Genomic DNA, 9,184 nt, shown 5'->3' on the forward strand with positions numbered 1-9,184 from the left:
AGTATAGTACGTGCAGTCAAGCCTACATCTCAGTAGAAGGTTACTGCTACTTACGAAGAACTATCTCAGTTAATGATTTCAATGCTTTGTTAAGTACGGGGAAGATGCAAGAATCCAGGTTCACAAAACAAGTTTTCCTGAGATATATCTAACTTTCTAAGGGGCCTTTTCCCCCAAAGCACAGAGTACCTCGTCCTGCATTCCTTTTGGGGTATACTGTCAATCAATAATTGCAGTGGCTAATGACTTGATCCTTATAGAAGTGGAGGGTGGGCAACATTCTTTGTTTTACAAGATAATAAATATTTTTTGTCTCCAGATGTAATTTTGTAGTAATTTGTTACACAGCAATAGGTAATCAATACATGGGGCAGGAGTATTGTGTTTGGGTTGTTTCCCTGGTTTCTGAGTCCAGCTGAGAGAAAAATATGAGACTCTCCCAACAATCTTGATGACCGTGAAGACATCTGGGAACTAGGGCCCCAGGGATTTGAGGCTTTTTAAAACTGGCTTTCTAGGTCCCATTGCCACAGTCAGTACCAGTGCTGCCAGGTCAGGGGTCATGCACGCAACCCAGATGGTTCTGCTCTCCCTATCTTTAACTCCCGCTTCCCTACCTCTACATGGCACTCACCATTCCATGTTGTCATTGTCCTAATATACTGTGGGCTCCTTGATGGTAAAGACCATGGCTTACGTATCTTTGTTACCGGCTGTGCCAGACATAGTAGGTGCCCAACAAATGTATGTGTGTGTTTTAAATACGTGTTTGTGTGTGTGTGTGTGTGTGTGTGTGTGTGTGTGTGTGGTCATGCAATGTGGCATTCAGGATCTTAGTTCTCCGACCAGGGATTGAACCCACACCCCCTACAGTGGAAGCACAGAGTCTTAACCACTGGACCACCAGGGAAGTCCCCTAAATACATTTGTGTCTTAACACTTTTCACCAAGGTTCATGCTATCCTAGTCTGCTCCTGGGTGACAAAGAGTGGATCTCTATTAACACCAACCCCGACCTTAAAAAAAAATTTCCAACTCCACTTTCCTTAAGGAAACCATTAGTTTACCTCCACTGTATCTACACCAAAAAACCCACCTACTCCACCCTGTGGAAGGAGACAAGCCTCTTAAAGATGGTTGGATAACTAAAGAGCATCAGGAGACATGCCGCCTGCCCTTTGCAGCTAGTCCTTGGCATTTGCAGGACTTCTCAGCTCTAGGCAGAAGTTACGCAGCCAGTTTTCTGCAGGGAAAGGCGCACAGGGAAAAGCATTTATAATAAAGCTTGAACAAATGAAGGGGGAAAATCTTAGGGAAGGTTTGGAAGATGAAGGAGGAAAATCTGAGTCTGTCCAAATGTGAGACCATAAAAAGTGTTTGAAGCCATCAGCTGATATCTTGGAGGAGATCCCAGAGTAAACAAAACCTGCCTGAGGAGTCTGGATAGTGTAATGTTCACCCCCATTTGATGAAGGTGCTGAAGTCCTTCCAGCTGATCCGAACAAAGCCCTCTGAAGATAGCCCATGCTCCAGACACACACTTCCCCAGAGCAGGCAGCGGGGCAGGGCTGCCATCAGGCTGAGTAAACACGGTCTGCAGGGAGGATGGAAGGGTTGGGGACAAGGGCCGGGCTTTGAAGTCAGGGACTGCAATGTCATCCTGAAATCAGAAGGTATGGCCTTTGAATTCAACAAACGGAACATTCATTCAACTAGTCATGTCTAAGTGCCAAGCACTGCTTGATGAGACAAAGGTATTCCATGAAACAAACCAGACAGGAGACTTCCGCCTGGTGGGAAAGACAGACATTTATTCGTGAATAACAATAAGTGTGATATCCTCTCTCACAGGAGAGGAGCCAGTCAGGAACACGGGTCCAGTTCAGCAGGGCTAGAGGGAAAACTTCCCAGGGGAAGGCACCTTTAAGTTTACACCTGAAGGATGAACTAGTCCAGCAAAGAGGAAAGAGAAGAGGGAATTACGGGCTAGCCTGGGTCAAAGGTGGAATCACACGAGTGCTGGCAGATCAGAAGAGCTGACAGAAGTACAGAGTCAGATGAAAGGCTCTGGGATTATTCACACCGGAAAAAGAAAGGCTAAAAGTAGAAAGAAAGTTTTCAATTATACAGAGGACCTCCACCACTGAAGCTCGCTTGGAGGAAATGGGCTTCAGGGGTCCCGCCAGAGTAAATTGAGACTCAGGGATGGGCCAGCCCAAGGATGAGGGCCTGAAGGTGTGAAAGTGCTGTCGCCAGGCAGACACAGTTGTGGTCACCAGAACTCCACTCCTGTATGGTGCTGGGTGGGTTATGGCCCTCAGGGGCGAGATCACCCCAAGGGGTATGCTTTATAAGAAACCAGGGGTTGTTAAACTGCCTCTGAGAAGGGTGACTCAGTTACCTGTAGGGCTTTTGTTTTGCCAAGTGGGAAAAATGGGTGTGCCACTGGGACCAGACTTGCCGAGTTTGGGATCACAGGGGAGTGACTGGGCAGCGGCCAGTGGCCTTCCCTCTCCAGCTCCACCCCTCCCCCCGCCTCCAGTGCTCTTATTTCAATATTAATATTACAATATTAAAAGAACATCACTTGGGGGCTTCCCTGGTGGCGCAGTGGTTGGGAGTCCGCCTGCCGATGCAGGGGACGCGGGTTTGTGCCCCGGTCCGGGAGGATCCCACATACCGCGGAGCGGCTGGGCCCGTGAGCCATGGACGCTGCGCCTGCGCGTCCGGAAAAAAAAAAAAAAAAAAAGAACATCACTTGGAAGCAGCGCCATTAGCCTTCGCAGGGGGCTCACAAGTCTCAGTTTGACTGTGCCCATAAGAAAGGAAAAGGATCTTGCCCGTCCCTCCTCCTCCTCCTTACTTTTTCCTGCCCCCTGACACAGTTCCAAAGACGGAATAGAAAGCAGAGGCAACTGACAACTTGAAACGCACCACCTGGAAACGGGAAGACTAGCAGCCTCAGCTGAGATAATGGTTCAGGTCCGAACAAAGGCTGGCTTTGCCTTGCGTTACCCTCAGCGGGGGCTACTGTTCCACCCACACCCCAACCCATGACAGGGCTAGTGAGACTGGGGAGGGCGGGATGGGCTGATCAGGCCACTCAAAAAAATAGCCATAGGGGCCAATCAATACATGGAAAAGTCCAATCTCCCGGCACTGAAAGAAACACACAATAATGTTCCATTTTAAAGCCAATCAAACCAGCAAGAATTTTTAAATTGTATAATAATAAGTACCGAGAAAAGGTCAAGTTCTCTTCACTGCCAGTATTTTGTATACAAAGGAGGAGAGGGCAATGGCACCACCTGCTCACTTCATCCTGCCCTCCCTGTCCCAAGAGGGCATTTCCTCCTCGTCTGGGGATGGACTAGCTACGCCTTGGCTTGGCCATGCCTGGTAACTGGGTGGCTTTAGCCAGGGGTCATCAGTGGGATGACTTAAGTCTGAAAGCCAGCAGAAGCCCCGCAGCAGCCCAGCCCTCCTGCAGCATCAGACCAGAGCCTGCCTTCAGGGGCAGACAGCTTCCACGGCTGCGGCTGCGTGAGAAGCAGGGAATTACCTCTCACCAACATTTTTCCTTCCTAACCCATAAGAGGAGTTGTCAGCATAATTTACCATGGCTCAGCCACTTAACTTTTGACTTAAGGCAACAATGTTTAACTATAGAAATCAAAGCATTTCTATAACCAGGTCCTGTTGACCAACATGGAGCTCTCTCATTTATACAACGATTTAAACCAAAATATACCATCTGAACCACACGGTCATTATTTGTGTTCCTCTTTTCAAGGAGAGATCCTCACAAAGCAATGTTCCTTATAAGAAAGGCCACATACACAGGCTAACCTTTGCATTACCTTCTTTCATCCCAACCCCCAAAGATAAATCATTACAAACAGAACTGTACAAAATAGCCTATGTATCTGAAGTGTTTGTTATGCTTCATCTCAGAGCCCTAAACACAGAGGGGGAATGAGGTTCTACTGACACTATATAAAAGACAGTAGTCAGGGTTGTTGGTAAGAACCACTTCCTCCTCCAAAATTCAGCAAGATGGTAACTGCATCTAGAGACTAGTTGATGCCAACTGGTCACAGAACAAGATGGGACATTCCATTCCATTTTCCAGCCAGCACCCTCCTCAGAAGCTGCAGTGTGTTTTGAGAACCCACCTGTCACTCTCCTCTCCTCCTCCTATTAGCATTGTGCTGTCGGTTTTGTCTCTGCGTTCACGGGGAGGATGGTCACCAGCCTCAGAGACCTGCGTGGGGGAAGGCGATTTTCCTACGAAATACATGAAAAACATTAATAAACTTCCTCTCCAGGCTGAGTAATTCCAACTCCTTTCAAATGCTTTTTATTTTCTAAGCCTCCAATTAGCTTTTTACCCTACTAATCTCATACCTCTTGCTGAACTGTTACACTAGCCTCTTCAAGGCTTCCCTGCCCTCCACGCATCCCAAGCGTTCTGCAGGACTGAGTTCTCAACTCTAGCTTTGAGTATCACTCACCTGAGGCTCCCCAGTCCTAAATGGTCAGAACAGGACTTCCTACAAATGATCCTTAAAGGCGCAGGACAGAGGGAAGGGAAGGAAGCTGAGTACTAGAGGTTGCAGGGAGGCTGAGTAGAGAGCTGGGGCATTTTAAGAGCAATCTGGGCTCCAGTTCCAGCTCTACTGGCTGTGTGACTTCACGCAAGATAGTTTCTAAAATGGTAAAACCATTTACCTAATGATTAGATATTACTGTGAGGAGTTTAGTAGCTATTGTAAAAGTCAAACGGTGTCTGGCATACAGCGTGTCCTCAGGGAAGGTTAATTCCTTGCCTTGCCTCTATAATTAGCAAGATATGACATCCCTGATGAGCTACGTTAGTTACAGTACTAGATGAGGCCCACGTGGGCACCTAGGGGGTGTGAGAGGGCTTTGAAGCAGAGCAGGAGAAATTTCTAGGCATTTGTGACACAGAGTCTCCTGGGAGGGTGGCTTTATAGTTCCTGGGACCACAGATTACAAGCCTGGAAATGAAGGCTCAGGGAACTTCTTAACCCAAGAACTTCCAGATTGCCTCTTTTTTCCTCCCCTCAGTGTTTATTTCTTCTAAACATTTCATCTCCCTATATTGCATCTCCTCCAACTTGTTTATTGACTTTCCTGGCTTCTTCCTGTGGTCGGATCCTCTGTGATTTTCCTGCTGTATTGCAGAGGATGTGTATGTTAGTTTCTTCTTTGTGCTTATATGTTTACCTCATTTCGAATGCTTGCCTTGCTTTGGGGTCTCCAGGCACACGAGCAAGACAAGCTGTTGGGAGAAGAGTGCAGCTGTGATTCTTCCTGGAGGCCATGGCAGGCGAAGGGGACAGCAGCGCAACAGCAAGCAGAGTTACCAGTCACATGGAGCGCCACCCAGCACCGCCCAGGCCCTGGGCACATGCTGAACGGGCGGCTGGCCCTCGGGGCGTTTCCTTGTCTCCAGGCCAGTGTTGCCAAAGTCACAGCCCTGGCACTGGTGACACTGAATCATTTAGTGAAAAAGTTAACCGCTCTTCAATACTCTTTCCTTCCAGGTCAGGAACAGTTCCTAGATCCAATGCAAGAGCAATTTATTTATCTATTGAGTACCTATTGTGCATATTTATTAAGAGTATTCATTGTGTGTATTTTTATGATTACCCAGGATATTAGTTTTCCCCTTACCACAGTGGTAAAAAAAAGCATCTCAGGCTTCCCTGGTGGCGCAGTGGTTAAGAATCCGCCTGCCAATGCAGGGCACACGGGTTCGAGCCCTGGTCTGGGAAGATCCCACATGCCGCGGAGCAACTAATCCCGTGCGCCACAACTACTGAGCCTGCACTCTAGAGCCCGCGAGCCGCAACTATTGAGCCCACGTGCCACAACTACTGAAGCCCGCGCGCCTAGAGCCCGTGCTCCGCAACAAGAGAAGCCACCGCAATGAGAAGCCTGAGCACCGCAACGAAGAGTAGCCCCCGCTCGCTGCAACTAGAGAAAGCCCGCGTGCAGCAATGAAGACCCAACGCGGCCAGGAAGAAAAGCATGTCTTTACAGTACTTATTCTAGTAAAGAATGTGAATTTAAGGAAAAGTACCACGTTAAGACACGCAGCAGTGAAAGAGCCCATGTGAGCCACGGAGGTCTGGGTGGGGTCTCAAGGGGCCGTGTGGGCTGGCCTCCTGGCTCTGGCTGCCCGGGGACCTCGAGCCACTTCTTTTGCAGGGAAGGAGTATCTGCGGACCTCAGTGACAGAACACAAGCAGGTGCCCCTGGGAAGGGCCCTTCTCCTCCTCCGGGTGTCGGGGGCCACATATTTCCATTACCTGCATGCATTAAACCCGAACCCTTTTGCTCCAGCCCTGACTTAAGGACCAGGGAAAACCAGATACCCCCTTGTGAAGCCACAACAATAATGTTTTCATACCAAACCCACTGCTTCCCTAACAGATCAGAGGTTCCTCTAATCAAATGTAAAAATAGTTTATATAGAAAGAACTCATTGGTCTCATGGGTGTAAAAAAAAAAGAAGCAAAAATTAAGGGAAAATAATTCCCTTGCCGGGCGCTAAGGTGCATTGTCTCTGACTCTGAGCCCCTTCCACCTCACCTCTGCCCTTTCTGAGACCTCCTCCTCCTGTCTGCTGTGTCCCTCATCTGTGCTCCCTGGTAGGTGAGCTTCCTGGGAGTGGAGTCTGATCCAGTGCACCCATCTGGCCCTGCTGCCATCAGCTGCCCTTGTCCTAGCCTTCACAGCGTGGACTTGAATGATCCCAGCTACAAAATCCTGGCACATGGGCAATCCGAGCTTTGATTCATTTAATGTAAATAAAGACACAATAAGTCCTGTTCACCCAGGAGGGCAGGAGAGTATGTGTTTGTGTTTATCCCCTCTGCTCTTATCTGCAAGACTCTGGTGTGAATAAGGGGTTGGTGCCTACTTGCTGGTTTGATTGATGGTACACTGGCCCCCTCTGTGCCCAGGTTCCCTGTTGAGACCCATGGAGAGGGAGGGAGGGAGGGGGAGAGGATAAGTTATGGCCCTTTAGGGTAACATTCCTGGGATGGTCTATAATTCGTTAATGGGATTAAAATCAAGATTACAAAAAATGGCAACATTTTATTTATCTACCATCTTGAGTCTCCAGTGAGACCTCAGCTAGGTACAATGGGATTTGAAAACTAATCTGGGAAGTGGGTCACTTCCTCTCTTAAAGAGGTGTAAAAAAAGGTGAATGGGGCTTCCCTGGTGGCGCAGTGGTTGAGAGTCCGCCTGCTGATGCAGGGGACGCGGGTTCGTGCCCTGGTCCGGGAGGATCCCACATGCCGCGGGGCGGCTAGGCCCGTGAGCCATGGCCACTGAGCCTGAGCCTGCACGTCTGGAGCCTGTGCTCCGCAACGGGAGAGGCCACAACAGTGAGAGGCCCGCGTACCGCAAAAAAAAAAAAAAAAAAAAAAAAGAAAAGGTAAATGGTGGCTAACTCTGGGTGGGTGATAATGGTTATTAAATGAAATATCTTAAGCTCAATGACTGGTTACTTGAGTGAATTAGTTTGAGAATGAAATTGTCTCTCCAGTTTCCTGATGGTCACAGAGCCCTGACGTCAGGCCTGGTACAGTGTGAGTCACTGCTCTCCTCCTCGGCTTTGTGCCATCTGGTGGGTGGCTCCCATGGCAATGGGGCAAAGGTGAAAGGGATGTGGCAGGTACCTCTACGTCAGTCAAATCTACCTGCTCTGGTGATTGGTAAGGGTGTTGCCAGGGTGAGCAGGCTGGTCTTGGAATGGCCTGAAAATTAACCAATCTACACAAGCGATGACTATTCTCTACTTGGACAAAAAATAGATTTTAAGTTTAACTGGTGATTGGGAAGGATAATTACTACTTCAATACATTTAGTATTCAATACATTTGTCCATTCTCCTCTGTTGTCTGTGGTGGTGCCAAATAGGTCCACAAGTCTAACACTTCCTTTAAAAGGTGGAGCCTAATTCTCCTCCTCTGTGTATGGGCTGGACTTAGTGACTCCTTTTTAAGGAAGTGAAAAAAGGTATAAGGGACAGTGTATGATTCTGGAGACCAGGTCATAAAAGGTACTGCAGCTCCCTCTTTCTCTCTCTGGATTTCTGGCTCTGCTGGAAGTTTGCTGCCATGTGTGAGGATATGACACAGCTCATGGAGAGGCCCACAGGGCAAGGAACTGAGGCCTCCAGCCAAGAGCCTTGTGAGTGAGTCACCTTGGAAGTGGGTCCTCTAACCCCAGTCAAGCCTTCAGATGACTGTAGCCCTGGTCAACTGCTTGACTACAACCTCATGAGAGACCCTGAGCCAGAGCCACCCAGCTAAACCACTCCTAAAGTCCTGACTCTTATGTAATGTGTGATGTAACAAATCTTCATTGCTTTAAGCTGTTAAATTTGGGGGTAATTTATTATATAGCAATAGAGAACTAATACACTCCCTTATTATCACTTTATATTTACTCTGACCATCTCCTGACCTTCCTCCAATACCCTATTTTATAGTTTGTGTCTTTGGGGCAATGATGGACACATCTTTTTTAGATCTGATATTTTTTGCTATATTTATTTATTTAATAGCTTTCTTGAGTTATAATTCACATGCCATAAAATGGGCCTACACATTTTTGAAATTGTGGTTAAAAACTACACATTTTAACCATTTTAAAGTATACAATTCAGAGGCATTAAGTGCATTCATGATGTTGTGCAACCACCACCACTATCGAGTTCCAGAACTTTTTCATCTCCCAAATGGAAACCCCATACTCACAGCTGACACATTTTCAAAGATAAATTTAATTTTTTTGTCCCCCAAATCTGGCACAATCAGGTAGTAAAAAGAAAAACAAATAAACAAAACTTCTTTAAAGGTAAAATCAGAGAGAAACACCATTAATACTTATAATGACAGCATATGAATCTGTTCACATTCTTGTACAGAATAAGAAAATTCAATGAGTACATTCTATTATGGATAACATAAAATCTCAAAAGTTTTACCAAAAAATCAGTCTTAAAAATTCCCTTTAGGTCCATCGAGTGCAGAACATCCACATCGTACATAGCGATCAAGAAACTAGAACTGGGGCTTCCCTGGTGGCGCAGTGGTTGAGAGTCCGCCTGCCGATGCAGGGGGCACGGGTTCGTGCC

The sequence above is a fragment of the Physeter macrocephalus genome, chromosome 8 (genome assembly GCF_002837175.3).
Source record: "Physeter macrocephalus isolate SW-GA chromosome 8, ASM283717v5, whole genome shotgun sequence".
Classification (NCBI taxonomy): Eukaryota; Metazoa; Chordata; class Mammalia; order Artiodactyla; family Physeteridae; genus Physeter; species Physeter macrocephalus.